This window comes from Cyanistes caeruleus, chromosome 1, assembly GCF_971803275.1.
Source record: "Cyanistes caeruleus chromosome 1, bCyaCae1.hap1.1, whole genome shotgun sequence".
Lineage (NCBI taxonomy): Eukaryota > Metazoa > Chordata > Aves > Passeriformes > Paridae > Cyanistes > Cyanistes caeruleus.
This window is the reverse complement of record NC_141701.1, coordinates 122142487-122160463: the sequence shown is the minus strand read 5'-3', so window position 1 is coordinate 122160463 and position 17977 is coordinate 122142487.

The following is a 17977-nucleotide window of genomic DNA, read 5'->3' as shown; positions in this document are numbered from 1 at the left end:
GATAGTCTGGCATCGAAGTCTGTCACCTTATGGTGTTTATGCTTTTTAGGTATCCAAGAGTAAGAGTAAGATCGTAAGACAAGATCTTAATGCTTTCTAGTTTAAAACTTTATCTGTTTCCTATTTTTTCACACTTTTCTCACTTCACAGAACAGTTGACTGTCTACATCTAAAAGGAAAGCTCTGTTATAGTTAAAGCTGAATTGCCCCTTTTCATCTGTTATGTTTTAAATGGTACCTGACATCTCTTATCATTAAAAATCAAGGCACAGCATAAAAGTTCCTAAGCTACTATATTTATGTAGGAGGATGGAGAAAGCACAGATTTTCAAGTACCCACATGGGTGTAGGAAGGTGTTTCTGCAATGACAGTATCCTTATTATGTCAGATTGTTATAAACGCTGAAGTGTGGTAAGGTGCAATGATTTTACTGCTCAGAGTATATTTTACCAGGTCCATGAAATCCAGTTGTGATAAGAGAGGAATTGCATAATGGCAGATATAATTAATACATTTAATGCTTGCAGCCAGATAGAGAGCCTGTCACATCAGAATAGAGCTCATGTGACAGAAATAAGATTTCCATAAACAGCTTGTTTTATGTAACATTTCCACTTCAGTCATAATAAGCTGCCAGAAAGATGGAGGGAAAGAGACCTTGTGAAAAGTGTGCCCTAGATGGAGATCACTTCATGCAATAGTTAATAAAACAGACACATAAAGCTAGAGTCCAACAGCAGGAGAGGAAGTGCCTTGGGTGCTGCTTTCTAATCAGCAGGCTACAGAGAGGTGAGGAGCTAAGCAAGACCTCAGCCAGAGTTAATCACTGCTCAGGAGGAGCACCCCTTCAAATAAAGACAAGTAGGAAATATAAAGTTCTAATCACTACTTTTTAAAATGAAAAGATTCAGTCTTTGTCCATGTAACTTGTGTTTATTTGTACTATGGTGCTGCATCATCATTATGTGCTAATCTGGGCAATTAACTTTACACATGGGACTATTCATGGATACATTTCAGCATAAGCTTACATCTTTGCAACATTAAGTTATTTTACTGCTTGCTGTCTCAGCTGGCTGGTTTTGAAGTGTTTTCTGTATTTGTGATTCCAATAACAAAAATATTATGATGAAAGGCGAAGAAAAGGAAAAAAAGAAAAAAGAGAAAGAATCATTCAATATGCAGGCAAGTTTTCATTAACTGCGGAAAGTTAAATACTGAAATCCCATCTCCAAAGTGAAATTAATTAGAGTCATGAGGACTTTGGATGTTTTAATTTAAACTGTTTGATTCATGAACAAAAGACATCAATCTTATTCTTCTTGACTTTGAAGGAAACTTTTCTTTCTCTCTTTTTTTGTCATTGGAGACTTTAAAAATGGTTCATGACAAAAAAATTCTAGTCACACAGCAGGACGAAGGGTAATTGGATGACATAGTACTGGCAATGAAGAAGTAGAGATCAGAGCACAAAGATTCATTTATACTTAGTTCCTTTTACAAGTCTCTGATGACCAAGAGATCCTAAGAAGGTTATAGCCTCTCCATTGGAAATGACCAGCATTATGTAACACTTTTGAGCATGTATTCATAGCTGAATACACTCTGCTCAAGTGGTTCGGTTTATTGATTTTCTAATTCCATGTGTCTCTAAAACAATACTGTAAAGATTTTTATTATGAATAAGAACTGGGCCTATAGCATTAAATCAGAGCTCAGGCCACTGAATCCAATTCAGCCTAGGAAACTGTGAATAAAATTGAAACTATACACCATCCCGTGGCTGCTTAGAGGATGAGAAACAAGTTGGTGCAGTCCAAGAGGGGAGATACTCTCTAAAAATTGGTGTTACTAATATGCAGGTATAAGGTAGCAGTTGTGGAGAAATAAACATAATTTTGAGTGATCTTAGAAGCTGGATTACTCTTTTACCTTATAGATTTTTTTTTCTAGTCAGTACCAAGGCATATCAGTTGTGCTATCTTGGAATATTTGACATAGACCAAATGACTTCTACCAGGATGTTCTCTGGGAAATGGAAAAATTCAGCCTCAAGGGCAGCTTGCAAATCCTCTTCTTTTCACAAGTACCTTGTGCTTTCAACTTACTTTGCAGATTCCATTTCTTTACACTATTTTGTTACCTGGATCCCTTCAATTCAGTTTGACAGAAGCAAAAACAAGGAAAACAAGTACTCTGACAAACAGCTTTTAAGTATCTGGGGTGACACACTGCCTTAGGTTATATGGAGAGTTTCCTATTGATTTCATTCTAAAACCAGCTGTATCAATTGCATCCTATCTGTAGAAATGTGTGCAAAACAGCCTTTAGAGCATCCCTTTTTTTTTTTTTTTCCTTTTTTTGGTGCTTTTTTTTACTTTTTTTACCCTTAGTGAATTTGACTCCTTAGTTTGTTCATACTCTAAATTAGCATGTGCTAAATTTCTAAATGGGAAGAAAACCCCATGTAAAACTTGTACAGGAGAAGATAGGGAGTGTCATTGATTTTGTCTGTTCAAAGTTCAATGCACAGGCAAACTTTCTGCTGAATTGGGTAGTCCAGGCCCAGTAAAGCTAGGATCTGTGTCACTGAAGTGACTGTTAAGCTTGTTAGGTCACGACTGTTTTTATTCCATCAAGCATTAAGGCTTATAACACACACAAAAGAATATGATGACATAATCTAAAAGTACTTGGCACAAAATTTCATTCTCACTCTTACTTTGTACAGTTGCAGGAAGTAATTCCATAGCTCTGTAGGACATCTCATAGCTCCACTCCTGAAGTTGTGGAGCCATGGAGAGGTGTTAGGGAGGATCAGCGTGATCAGTCATAGAGGATCAGCATATAGCAGCTTGGCAAAGAGAAAAGCCATTGACAAGGACTGCCTTCTTGTACTGTACTCAGGAGTTATTAAATCTACCAAGACAGTGAGAATTTTGTTCAGACCATTTCTGAAACCTGCCTACGACCATGAAGAAATTGCACTTTTCAGTAATGTTCTACCATACTAGGTGTGGGCATACAAAAGTTCCACATATAGTTCCTAGCTATGCTGTAGATATCTCACTGACATCAGCTGAACACATCTCATTGTCATCTCATCCTCTGCAACAAACTGAGTAGTTTTCAAGTGACATTCATGTCGTGCTGACCAAGAGTCTCCTCCAATTTACACTGCTGTTTGAGAATACTGATCCGAAATAAAAAAATGAACATAAATCTTTAATCCAAATAATTTATTCAATGCAATGACCAGGAAAAATCCTGACTTAGTTACCTTCTTTTTGTTTTATTAGTGGGTTAGAGCATGGTGCTAATAACACCAAGGTTGCAGTTTAGATCCCTGTACGGGCCATTCACTTCAGGTTGGACTTGTGGGTCTCTTCCAACTCAAGACTATTCTGTGATTTTGTGATTAAACCTGGATGTTCAAAACAAAGCAAAAGTGAGATAACATCATTATTTTCTTGCTATATAAACAGAATGTGTTAAACAGTCTCTTCAGAGTAGTAAATTAACATGTGCTTTGAAATGCATGGCTTACATAACCTGTCTGACATTCTGCCACCTTTCAATCTCTGGCCTTCCCTTTTTGGGGTAAGTTTCATATTCCAGAGAAGCCCATTAAATTAAGATTTAATTAAACTCTTCTGATCTGAATGCAGTCAAAATATTTTCTTACCATGAAGACTGTAATAAAGCATTCTCAAACCTAAAATGCTGTGAAATGGGTGTCTAACTAATACCTCAGTATATTGTAGATCTGCCATTGCATTTTAGAATCCTGCAGTACTTTCAAGCAGTAAGGTTAGAAAGTGTCTTAGGAATATCAGCCTTTGTACAGTAGAGCACTCAAATGAGTTCAGATTTCATCTTATGAATAACACTTTTCCTAATGAGGGTGAATCTAACACATGTACAGCTAAATATGCACTGAATATGCTTTGCTGCATCAGAGTCATTACAGCTTCCATCATGTAAATTCCCAAAGCTCACATTTGCCTAAATGGGAGCACAGCCTGAGTGAGGGCTAGAACAGAGCTGCACAGGTTAAGTGGCCTGACAGACTGCATAACTCAGGCATGACAAGAATTTGTGCTACTACAGCGATCAGAAATAGTGCCAGCTCAGAAACTAGCACTCAAGAACCTCAGGACCAGTATCTGCTCCCATTTTTGGCATCCAATACACTGTAGAAAAAGGCAGAGTCCAAGCTCCAGCTGTTGCCTGCTCATACTTTTTGGATGAGTTGTGTAAGAGGTAACAGCTGGCAGGGACCCTGTTAAGAGCCCTAATCTGAAGCCTCTCAGGATAGTTTTTCTATTGAATAAGGAGTGTGGTTTTGTGTTTTTACTTCACCAGCTCTTTTAATTAGATCAGAATTTATCTCCCATTGAGTAATTTTTTTCTAGTGATGAGATACAATGTGTTGAAAACAGTCCTTGACCATGGGGCATCTGAGCTCTTACTTGAGAAGATTTGAAACAAGGTTTTCTTTGTGGCGCTGTTCTTTGCAAAACAATTGTTAAAATTTTTGTGTTCAAGGTAGAATACAGAAAGAAAAAATCATTAGCAGTCCAAAATCAAAAATAAAGAATTTAGGGACTAAAGTTTTGTTATACATTCTTTCAATGTTAGGCAAAAATAGGAATTGATGGTTAACAAAAAGACTTTCCTTGAGTTGTACATGCCTCCATCATCCCCTTTTCTCTGCCAAACTGTAAAAATAATTTTTATTAGAAACACACTTTATGAAGAAAATGAAGAAAGAGTCCAAAATAGTAAGCTCAGAGGGCTCAGAGTTGAAAGAGTGATTCGTCAACATGCCTGGAATTCATGGTTTTTCTTGGACTACACACAGCAAATCAGTAACAGTTAGTTACTGCAACACATGATTTTATGGAAGATTTGTAGTCTGACCCAGTTCCTTGTCTAGTTAATAAAAATCTTAGAACTGAATGAAATGTAAATTTAATTTGGTATCACTGTGCTACAGCTATTCATTGATCAACATTTACAAATAGTTTTTACAGCTGAAAAAACATGAAAGGGTAGATTGCTAGACTAAAGTCCTGTTATATCCATCTATAAAGCTCAGATTATTTTTCACCAGTAATATCTGAAGATTTCTGTCAGTTTAGGAGCAGCAGACCCAGTCTGGCTGGGAAAATTGTCCAGTCACATCAGTGTCAGGGAATTAGGGGCTTATGCAGAAATGGCCAATGCTAACAGCAGGAAGAGGCCATAGTTACCCCATCTCTTTCTTTCACTTGGTAAAGTCACATTTGGACTTTATAAGAATATATGCTACAGATATAATATTATAAATAAGAATTCTGGCCTTACAGCTCTGAAAAGCAGGCATATCTGAAGCAAACATCCTTAGAGACACATGTCTGGGCTGCTTGGTGCATTTGCTTTCCACATGTTTTGGTCAGATCACACACATATCTGACAATGCCAGGTCTCATAGACAAAATCTCCTTTCACCTAAATGCTGACATACTTCACACCAGGAGAGCTCTGCTTACTCAGGTAAGAATTCTGCACATGGTGAGACAAGATAGTGTGCTTTGGTTTGCATCTGACTCTTAATGATCCATGCTACCATACTGAGTACAGTATCAGCTAATCAGCTCTCTGACTCCTTCTAATTAAATGTTAAAAACAACAGCGCATCAAAAAAGCTGTGTTCCTTAGTTAAATTTTTTGATGATTAATTTAGTAGTGTTTTGTCCTGGGTGAGCAGAAAAAGAATGTATCTCAGCAAAAAACTGCTGAGGAACATATTAATTGCAATTGTTTCAAGATAAAGTACCGAGGACACAGGAAGGATTACAAATAATGGTCTTAAAATTGCATCTATCTGGCAGCAATTACTGTAGCTGAGCAATCAAAAAGATCTGATACCTTCCCAACCAGCAGAACAGTGAGTTCTAGCTAATAGTAAAGACTGATTTTGTAATAATTTCTAACAGTCACATTACAGTAGTATTTTCACCTCTGCTTGGTGTTTTCTAGCTTGAAAAAGTGAGCACAGAACTGTTTAGGGTTATGATTCAAAGCTCATTCCCCAATATGTGTTCCAAATACTTTTTCTGGTATTGTTTATTATAATTAAACTTAGCTACTTTGAAATTGCTGATTACTGCATAATAATATTTGAGGGTTGGTTTGTGTGTGTGCAGAGAAAATCAAAACATCTTAAAATAAGACAGTGATAACCTAAGAAATGTGTATTTAAAAGATCTTCACCAATTGCCTCATATCTCTGCTGGAAGGGAGCAGGTTATTTTCATGGGGCTGACATTTCAGAGCTGGCACTGCGCTACTGAGAGAGAGAGAAAGAGAGGATCCACCAGACCTTCAGAAGGGGAGGAAGAGCACTGCCTTAGGTCATCTCAGCCATCTCTAGGACACCATTCCCACTTGATTTTTACATTTCTTGTTCCACTGGGACTCAACAGACTGCTTCTTGTGAAAGTGTGATTTCCCTCAGCTTTGTTCCAAACTTCCTCAGTTTAAACCATACTTATAGACATCACTGGCCATGCTTTACATATTTTGACTCTTTTAACGATCATAAAAATAAGTGGAAACTGTTTTTATGACCTGCCAACCATTTGAGGATGTTTCCCTTTTAGTGCATTCAACATGAGACTTTTCTCCCAAGCGTATCAAGAATAATTTTTTTGAGCTGTATATTTTTTCTCAAAAATTACATGTCAATCTAAATTAAATGCCTCTTAAACAATATTTTCCTTTGGAAAACTAAATGTTAAATGTATGTACAATTAATAAAAAAATCTTCAAGTTATTTTTAAGATTAAAGTTAAAAAATGTAGATTTTACCATGTCTGTGAGATGCCTACATAAAAATGGCGACAATTCAGAAACAGACGCTTTTCTGAAAAAAATATTTTGAAGAAAGAGAGGCCACTTCAATCTAATAAACAGAAAACATGTGTTTCCTCTCACTATGCTACCTTATCTCCTTCCAACAGCTCTCTAGAAATAACAGCACAGATTTCTGCTTACTACATGATAGTTTTGAATTGGAAGGAAAACACAAAATATTGTTGAAATAATCATGTTTTATTTTGTTCCTAGCTATTGTAGTCAAATGCAACTCAACATACATCAAAAAGATAAATTTCTGACATTTACAGACTTAAATAGGCTTCATATTAATCACTGAGTGCATTATTTTATTTTAAATGTGGCGGAGCTGAACCAGTGAATTATCACCTAAAAGTCTACCCTGCAGGAACAGACATTAATAAAAACATCCTCACCCATATTTAACACCAGAGTAATTAAGGTTTCTAAATTTACCAATTCCTACCACACCAGATACAACTTTTTATTTGTTAGCTGTTTCTCAGAGCTATATTGCCTTGGGGAAAATTGTCACCCCTGGAAGATTGTCCTGTCATTCATAATTTATTTATGATTCCATGCACTGTAGATACAGATTACAAACCAAGACAGGGAATTTGGAAGATATAGGAAAAAAATCAGGTTTTTAGAGGTGACATTCTTTATATATTATACTTATTTTATCATTGCTTCAAATTATGTAATGTTCCTCTTTCTGGTTACTGATTTAGAAGGAAAATTTTAATGGGGAAAAATATGATTGCCCTGGTTAAGCATTCAAATAATTTAAATATATCAACCAAATGATGTTACTTGTATACAATCTAAACAATTTATTGATATCTTCCTTAGCATGCAAACAGAGGTTAATTATTTCTATATGGCCCTATCTATTTAATAGTCATTAAAAAGGGGGGGGGAAAAATCCCAACAAAACTAAACAAAACACTAAACACAAAACAAACAAACAAACAAACCAGGGCATCACAACTTGGAAAGAAACCCCCCAAACTATAAAACAGTCACCAGATTAAAATCTACAAGGCTAGTGATATACCAAGCCAAATTCATAGTCATAATTAAAGTTAAATAAGAAAAAAAACCCCTCACCAGATATACTTCCTATTCCCTTATATCACCATAAATCAGGCACATGCAGCTGAAACTAGTGGGCCATCAGCAGATGTGAAAATGAGGTGAAGAGCTTCTGTGCCAAGGTAACCTCTACACTACATGCTCACATGTAACATCTACGTTTCCAGAGCAATAAGAAGATATAAGTGTATATTAGAACCAGAATATTTGCTTCCCATTGAGTCTATTAAATAAGAATCTGTTCTTCCCTGAAAATAACATTTCCCATTTGTAAGACAGAAATAATCCTTTTGCTTTTCCTATTGTCTGATTTGATGTAGAGCATGGCCTTTCTCAGAGGCTGGTTCTTGTTAGGTGTCAGCCCCGTGCCTCACTGTGATGCTGTTTGCTGTCAGGGAAGAAAGCTGTAGGAGTTGTCACTGCAGGGCTCAAACAGGATCTGGCTGTCATGCCAGCCTAAGGCACAGTGCTGTGTGGTCATGGACAGACAGGGTGATGCTTCAGCCTCCAGCCTGTGTACTCCAGCAGACTACACTCATTAAAAGGAAGGTCCCCAACTGTTTAGGCTTTAAGGTTTCCTTGTGAGATGCTTCATGATAACCACCTGGGCTCTTGAGGACAGGCCGTGGCCCTGACTTCCCTTCTTGTTTCAAGACAATAAAGGTCTTCAGCTAACTGGAGAAACACTAAATTTGGTTTTCCTTATTTGGAAATAAGTTAGTGCCCTTTGGTTTATATTTCTTTGCTCTCCAATTGCAAGCGTCTGTGAAAATAAACTAATTATGGATTATTAAATTATTATTATTATTATTATTATTATTATTATTATTATTATTATTATTATTATTATTATTATTATTATTATTATTATTATTATTATTATTATTATTATTATTATATTAATCTTTGCTGCTGGGCAGAGAAAATGCTGCATCGTCCTGAGAATTCGTAACATATCCATAGGCATACGGTTTTCTTATTTTAAATAAAAAAAACCAATTAGTATATTAAAAAAAAAGGACTGAAATTATTTCTTGTTTTTCAGTTTCCAAAAACAATGACTATTATTCATTGTACTTTAACTCCAGAACAACATTTTTCAAATTAAATTAATTCAAAGCGATCACAGGAAAATGCCTCCGGATGAGGGAAATATAGCATAATCTATGACACAGGCTATTTTAATAGATGTCACTGGCTTCAACCCTTTGTGTTGCCATACAAGCATAAATCACAATTTCAAATTATTTGAACAGAAATGCAAAAATAAACAGGAAGAGAACAAACAATGTCTATGAATGATTACAGTCAAATAATTTTAAGAGAACCATTCCTTTGAGAAAATATAAACTAAATAGGAAGTACTTTGTTTTGGTAAAATTTGAAATTAAAAAATATTACATATTTGCTTTATTTCCTATTAGTCATTTTGTTTTCCTTTTTTTGTTTTTTTTTTTTTTTTGGAGCAGTGTGAAATTACTTTCTATATAATAATAACTATTAACTTGATATTACTGTTCTGTGACAAAAGAAAATGACAAAATATTTTAACCTGACTATGTTCCAACAGGACAGAAATCAAGTTAGAAAAAAGAAATGTCTCTCATAAAAAGAAGAGGTTTCTTACATCCTCCAGAAGTTATCATACTGGTTTTGTTCCACAGATAGAAAGGTTTAGGCCAACCAGTTTGTCTACTCTTCGTACAACTTGAAAACTAGCTTTCCACACAAAAAGAAATTGCCTTACTTAAAATCCCAAGTCAAGTACAAGACATTTCCTGCTCCACTAGTCAGTCTGGAAAAAAGAAAATAGTTCTTCTTCATACTTAGAACATCATATCTTGTTCCCTTCTCATTCCTACTCATTCTCTCTCATCTTCTATTTCTCTCTTCACTGTAGGTACAAGTCTTTCAACAGATTACTGTGGCATTTTAGAAATACCAATACTGTGGTATTGACAACTGCTCTTTCATTTGTGTTCTTTAAAGTCACATTTGTTTGAAAGAATACTTTAATTTATCAGCTTCTTCCTGTGTGTGTCTGCAGGAACTGGTGTCAGCCCTCCAAGATTTGATCCTCCTGTCCCTGAATTAATTAAAAAAGGTCTGCCAAGATCTGGTACACTGGAATAGCTGCTGTGGTAAACCAAATGGAAGAATTTAAAAATGCAGTGACAGGAATATTGTGGAGTTTATTATTTTTCTGCTGTGTGGGAGTCCATCCCACCTATTTCATTTGGCTTCTTACCTGGCAGTGTAGAGGAAGGTAAATATTTGCTTACTGTTTCACCACCACAAGGTATTGCATCAGTAACATAGAGCTAAAACAGGTTTGGAAGAACAATCTGGATTTTTATCTGCCTTGTGTATCAGCAGCAAAATTGCCAGCTAAACCCTAATTGTAGATTCTTTATGACAGGTAATAATAGGAGATGCAGAGAAGAGCACAGCTTGTATTTCATCTACCATGCTGAGCTGAAAGAGCTAATAGCTTATAAAAAAAAAATTTTGATTTGTAAGCAAAGCACATTTTATTTGGGTGTCACCAAGCAAGAATATACAAGGGACTGTACTGTAGAGTGAAGCTGACCCTGGGGAAGTCAATAGGAATTTTCCCAATGACTTTAGTGAAACCAGGACTTCATTCAATATCTCTTTTCTCAACATTCTGCAGCTTTGCAGGCTTATTAAAAAAAACCAAAACAACAATAACAACAACAACAACAACAACAATAATCCCAAAACAATATGAAAACCACAGTGCCAAACAATACTTGTAAATAACACAAGAAAGATTTCTTTGCAGAAATATATCTCTGTCAAGCACTCTGCCGTGCAGTGTAGACACGCTGCTCCCAGCTTTGGCAGGAGCAGGGCATACTCACAATGTGAAGAATTTGGCCCCTGAACTCGGTGCCCATTTAGTGGTTTGGCACACAACCACCAGACCCTTTGGATATTGTGGTCTTGTTTCATCTGTCTATGTATCGACTGTAATTTAACATCACATCCTCAGTTAATCTCACTCTTGGTTGATTTTCTGAGCAAATCACAGCCTCAAATCAAAATGACACTACTTCCTTTTAATGTCTAAGTCCAGCTAGAAGTTTTGTGTGACTGCAAATGGTTTCTAAATCAGCTTTGCCATAATGTGACATAGGATACTGTGTTTTCATTAGTACAGTGTATCTTTCCATATAGCCAGTTTTGTGCAATAACTGGCTCAGTAAATCTCTCATTTAAAGTTGTTCCACAGCCAATGACTGAACTTGGAAACACACAGCAGGGTTTTTAAGATGAATCTCAGACACATTCCCTAGACTATGAATCCTTCTCAGATTAGCAGTTTTAAATATAGTCTTGTTGGGAATGACTTTTGCCCTCACTTCATTGTAGTTGTCAGTTATTTAGACAGGCATCTGACATTCCTAAGTCTGGTGTCTCTTGTAAAGTCTCATGCCTGGTAGCAGAGAATAGGTCTTTGAGCTCATTCTTTTCTACTTTGCACCTGCCAAGCTCATGCTTGTAGAAAGTAAGAAGTGATTTTAAAATGTCCCAAAATCGGAATAAAATCATCTCACCTCAAGAATATATGTCATGGACAAAAAAGCTAACAGGCAGTGGAACTGTGGACCAAATTCTGCTTTCTGAGCCACAGTATTGATATTCTTATTTTGTGTTTATTTTTTTCATTGGCACAGTAAAGGTGGATTCAATCCTTTATATCTTAAGCTAGATTTTCCCTCCATGTAATAAATTATTTAAACTAATGCTGTTAATTTTTATTCCATGGTCCTCCTGGTTAATCTTTGTCTGTACATTATTTTCATTCTATGGAAAAGTACTTATTAAGAAAAACTTCAGTGAAGTATGTAAAGGATTCAAATCACATGCATCTATTAACATGCCACTTCCTTTTAAAAAACATTTTATATTGATTCTGCAAAGTACAGGATACTCTTTATTTATTTGAAGGACAAAGCTTTAGGTGGAGAATAACTTGAGCTAAAGCTTCACAGAAAACTAATAAAGTTCCTATACATAGTTTCAGTATCAACTACTTAAAATATGTATTTTGATGGAATTCAGTTTTTAAATTCTTGGTTTTAATAAGCCTTTGTAAGGAATAATCTTTAATAAAGAACTTTGCTTCTCATCACTTCTATAAAATCAATTACTCTAAAATTAGCTACTCTGAAGCTGATTTTCTAAGGACGTTTTCTCCACTAACCTGTGGGACAAAACAACAAAGGTGTCTGTCAATGGCACATACTGATCTGAACTCATACCAGCAGACTGCATCCCATTGCTCCTCCTGATCCTCTGGGGCCCAGCTGGGTGATCCAACTGCCCATGCAGCATTCTCTGCAGTCTGTTCTGCCCCAGCTGCACCAACCCAGTGGATCCTTGGGGCTTCAGTGAATGCTTGATTGTGGTCCTAAAGAGCTACCTCTGTTAATTATTGCAGCTGCTGATCATTTTTGATCTCTCAGCTGTTTGGAAAAATGGGTCCTGCATTATACTTTTGTGCTGCAACTCATTTTGGCCAATGGAATGTGCTTTGTGTCTGCAGAGCATTAATGGGTGCCTGTTCATGGGTTGGCATAGAGCAATTCTGATAGCATAACTGATACAAAAACAAAACATCTACTCACCCTAATGACACAGCTACACCAGGTTTTCCTGTCAGTAACAGATTTCAATCTCCACCAACAGCTTTCATTGAACTTCATAACCTTCAGGTTGAACATAGTTGTAGGTTGTCTTAAAGGAGACAATGGAGGGGAACAAAGGCCACCTCACAGCTGGTGCCAGCCAGGCTAACCAGGCTGTCTGGCTGCCAGGCCAGCTCTTGAGCTCTGCAGAGTACATTGTGTCTCCAGTTCCATTAACACTCAACTCCTCTGCTTAGGTTCAGTTCCTCATGGACTACAGGACCATTGCTGAAAAGCAGCTGCCTGTATGAGGCTTTGTTCAAGACCAAATGAGCTGAGACTCATGCTCTGGCAGGCTATACCCTCTGGTTCAGCTTTATTCTTGAGAAGAGCATTGGTCTCGTAAGAGATGCCATGCCCTTTTCACAAGCCAATGAGCTGGTTTCCAAAAGCATGGCTTCACAGAACCTTGTGTTCTGCAATCATGCTGCTAAATGACATGTTTGTGGAACATCCTGATGACTGACCTCTGAGAGAGGAAGCCAGGGGCTGCCCTGGTCCAGACTTTGCCACCTAAATATACCCGTGGCAGGACACAGCTCAGTCCAACAGTGGAGCTGATATTGCCTCTGAAGCAAGCAGAGATGTTTGCAGTGACACAGTGAAATCATATCTCAGAAACTGCAGAAAGGCCAGAGGGAGCAGGATAAGCTTTGTGCTGAAGCAGGGACACCCCCAAGGCAACTGAAGCTCATGGGCAAGCCTGCACCAGAGTAGAGGAGCCCATTGCAGCCCTTGGTATTTAAATGTTTATCATTTTTGTTTCCCAGCACATGAAACGGCAATTGCATATTGTAAATAAAGTTAAATTCCCCAAGCCAAGCCTGCTTTGCTTATGATAGTAACTGCTGAGTAGTTTATTTTGAATCACAATCTTTCTCTTGTTCTTCCTATTTCCTCCCTGGTTCTGCTGGGAGGTGGGAAGTGAGTGAGTGAGCAAGTGGCTCTGTGTGCTTGGCTGCTAATCAGGCCCAGCCCACCATGCAATGCTCATTTTTTCTAAGGACTATTTTTTTCCTGGCTATTTTTTGTACTTCTTGTATATTTCAACTCCTTTCCAAGCGCAAGAAAGTAGTTTTGACAGTAATTCATGATGGAGCCAGGGAAAGGGTAGATGGTTTATTAGTTCTATGTACCACCAGATGTATGGGTGAACTTAATGACAGGCATCATGCAAGGTATGAACATGTATTCGTGTTTCTTTAGCTCTGAGAGAAAATTTAACCACTTAAAGATGCGTCCATATGAATGAGACTTACTGACAGAAAGATGAGTATTATTTCCTTAATAACAATCTTCAAATGTTTCTTCTTCTGTTTTCAGTTGCATTTATATATTTTTCATTTCAATTCAAAGTTACCTATGGGGGGTTATTTTCTTCTAAGTGTGCAAATATTAATTCTTGGAAGAAGGTGACATAAGAACATGGAAGACAACTATCAATATCAGGGTAAGATATTAATGCTTCAATTCTATGTCAAAATTTGGCCAGCCCTTTTTCTTCTCTATGCAACAATAACTGTTGAATTCTTCCAGCCACAAGTTGTGAGGCCTTGCTCATTTTTTATATGAACAATGCACATGCCCAGGATTATGCCATATAATCCTTTGTCTTTCCTTCTGTGCTCAGGAAAAAATCAGTATAAACAAAAAATGCTGCAGCAAATCTGTTCAACGATACAGAATAACTTTGTATATTCTCTCTTTGTTCCTTTCCATTTATAATTAGAAAAGTTTTTTCCTTTCTCTTTGATGTGCCCTCTGACTCTGTTTGTCCTTGCCTTTTAGTTATTTCATTCTGTAATTGCACTTTGCTTATTCTGAGGATCATCTTCTCATGGCATCTTTATTATTTTGAGGAGAGGTGCTCTGAAAGTAATAATGGCAACTTTGTGAAAGTCATGAGCTGCACAATTTATTTAAGAATATTCAATTTCTTTTTTTTTTTAAGTTAGTTTTTTAAGACTGAACTCTAGAATAGTAGTGATTGTCCAGCTGGAGACATTGGTGTGCAGTTACTTTGAAATACAAAGAAATACTTTTTTTAAAAAGGCCATGTATTTCAGAGAACATTCCACGTCACTAAGATCCCATACAGTTGAACTGGTAGGTTAGAAATCTAAAGAAAGAGGGAAGAAAGAGCTACTATAAAAATCTCTTCTGAAAAGAGTGGCAAAGTTACAAAGAACATGAAAAATAACCGTGAAGGTTTGGAGACAGTAAAGACTTTGCCTTACCTTTGTAAAAAAGGGAGAAGTACTGGAAGGGTTTAATGGTGTTATTTTGGTTTCTGTTAATAAGTAGCTCTTCCTTTCCATAATTAAATCTGTCTCAGTACACATGGGCTTCAGGCACCTGATGATGATGATGGTGGTAATGATAATGTTGTTTGCTACGTGTGTAATGAAACACCCTGCACTGGTATTTTTCAATGTTATTTCTAGAAAGCCTTAAATAAGCTCCAGGCAAATTAGAAGCTATACATACTTCATCAGATTAAAAAAAGTTTTAAGTACTGAGTACTCCAGTAGCTTTTCTGCGTGTCTTCAGGCAAGGTGTTCACCTCAAAGCATCCAACATGTGCACAGGAATAGATTATGGGATATTTATTGCTCTTTCAGACAGGGTGCAACATGCTCAGTCTTGATCAGGCCAAATAATAGAATGATTGCTTGGTACTATGCTGAATTACAAGAATTTCATACTCTGCTCTTCAGTAAAGCTCATCCTCTGTTCTCTGGCTATTTGCTGGGCCTTGCAAATCATTTGACTATGTGCTCAGTTTTGGTGAAATTGCTAAACATCAGGTTACCATTGCCTGCTTTTTTACCTAAGTTAGTGAACCGTATCAATGGTTCAATTAATTTTCTACCAGAAGCTGAAAGAACAGAAATAAACTGTATTTTCTCGTGGTCAATTTTTAATTTAATGCATGTCCACTTAACTAATCACATTTATTTGTATTCTTGGACAGTAGGTTTCTAGTTTGGTAGAGATAATGGAGTATTTTCTACAAAATGCACATTTAAAATTAATGAAATCAGCATGAAAGACAAAATAAATAATTTTGTTTGCCTGGCTGTATTATTTTGAGATTATATGAAACACTTTTCTTCTGTTTACTTTAATGCAAGAAGTAAAACATTCACAGTATTAGTCCTGTGTGGTTGTAAGAGTAAATGGTTTCTCCACTTTAAAATGTTGATGGAGGAATAGTGCCAGCCTTTTAGTTCTTCATGCATTGCAATGCACAAGCAACAGAGCTTTGACACTGTTTTCAGAAAATAAAATAATTATTTTAAAAAATTAATTGGGAGGAATTCTAAATACAATACATCAACCCAAGATAAGCTAGTTATATCTATTGAGCACAGACAAATCTGCTTTTATGGCGTAAGTAAATTCTCTGAGTCAAGGACTCAGTGGTAAATTCTGATGGTGCTAAAGCAATGCCAAAATGGGAAAAAAGTCCTTCAGGCCTGACTTTATGGGGGTGTGGACACACAGTAGGATATGTTTTGGATGCTTTTAGAGTGAAAATCATAAACTTTGATAGCTGCCTACAGTACCTGCTGTTATAGCTAAGAGCATTCAGATGGCTAACAGGATATGTGATTTTTCAGGACCTCTTTTTAATAGGCTCACTGTGGTTCTGCTGGCCTTGGTGGGAGGACTGTTTCATCAATGGTGAGTGTTTTGGAAATCCAGCTGGAGAAGACATAAAAATTCTTAGACAGACTCTTAACAGTACTCCCAAGAAAAGTTGCCTCTGCATAAAACAAGTTAGACTGAATAAAGGAGAGAGGTTGTCCTTTGTGTTACTCAGGAGATCAAAGATCTGTCTGGATAGCCAGATTGGACTGTAAATTACACTGGGAAGTCTTGCCTGAAGAAGAAGTCTTTCTAAATAGTATTGGGGATGATCCAGAGGGATCAGTAATTGTAGGCTGGCCTGAAAAACAATCAGTTCTCTCTGATGGCTCTCAGCAAGCTAACAAAATGTTCTCTGTAAGCTTTTGCTTATTCTGAAGCAGATAAATTTTTTGAATGCTGTAAAAATAGAGGAATTTGTTATAACTTTCCTACTAGCTCCTTCTTCCTTTATGGATCTTCATCTTGTTTTTTTCCTTTTCTGAGAGTGACCATGTACTGCAGCGGTGCAGCTTAAGCAAAACACAGTGAGAATCAGCTGTGAGATCTGCTACAAATCTTAGTGAGGTCATAATAAATGATGATCAAAACAACAGGCAACTATTATTATGGACCCAAGTTAACACTGCAAATTGTCTCAATCATTGTCTCTAGAGAAGAAATAGCTCTAATTGTCACACCATCTCCTAAACATTAAGTTTAGATTTCTGCCAAAACCCAATCCTCAATAAAATATTTGAACTTTCCTTTTTCATATCCTTAAACACCAATGCAGCTGGCAATTTTAACCATCAGAAAACACTTGCAAAAGGATGGATTTTGAATGATGAAACCAAGATATTTTGTTGCTCATGAAGGTACAATAAAAAGCTGGTTGGTGACACTTTCCTCAATTCCTCTCCCTTAAATGTGTCTTAGGTAGGAAGATTCTGCACATAGTGTGTACAAGGCAATACTGGCCATTTTATGCAACATACCAGCATCAGTTTTTAAAGTTCCTATCTTGAGAAGTCCTAATCAAGTTCAAAAAGTGGGGAAAAAATATTTGTTATTGGAACAATCTCCAAAAGATAGGGAAGAATATATAAAAGAAGAAAAAAACCTAAAGAACTTTCTCCACACAAAGATGAATAAAATACTTCAGCCTAGAGCAGTCAAAATCTCCCTTCATTTTTATTTTGTTCTGTACCACAAAAAAAAATTGATAGAACCCTGGGAGAAGGATCCTGAGTGCACTGTAAGAGCTGTGATATACTTTCCTAAGCTATAAAGTAATTGTTAAAATGAAAAACTTGCAGCATTACTTCAATCACCAAGGTCATCCTACAGCTCAGTAAATCTGCCAACAAAGCTACAAACTACAGGATTTTACATTTTGTGGAAGCAAAATAAAATAAAAGGCTTCTAATTTTAAGCAGGTGGGAGAAAAGAAGGAGGTTGTAGTCTCTAGCTGGAGAATTCCAGGTAGCATCATTTACAGAAGAATGCAAAATTCTGGACAGGAGAGTAAGTATCAGAATAAAATAATATCTAATAAAATCATACCTAAATGCATTAATCCTCTGCAACAGCAGAGCACACTTCAGAAAGCATTTCTGGTATCACCTCTCCAAAGGTCACAATGCAAAATTCT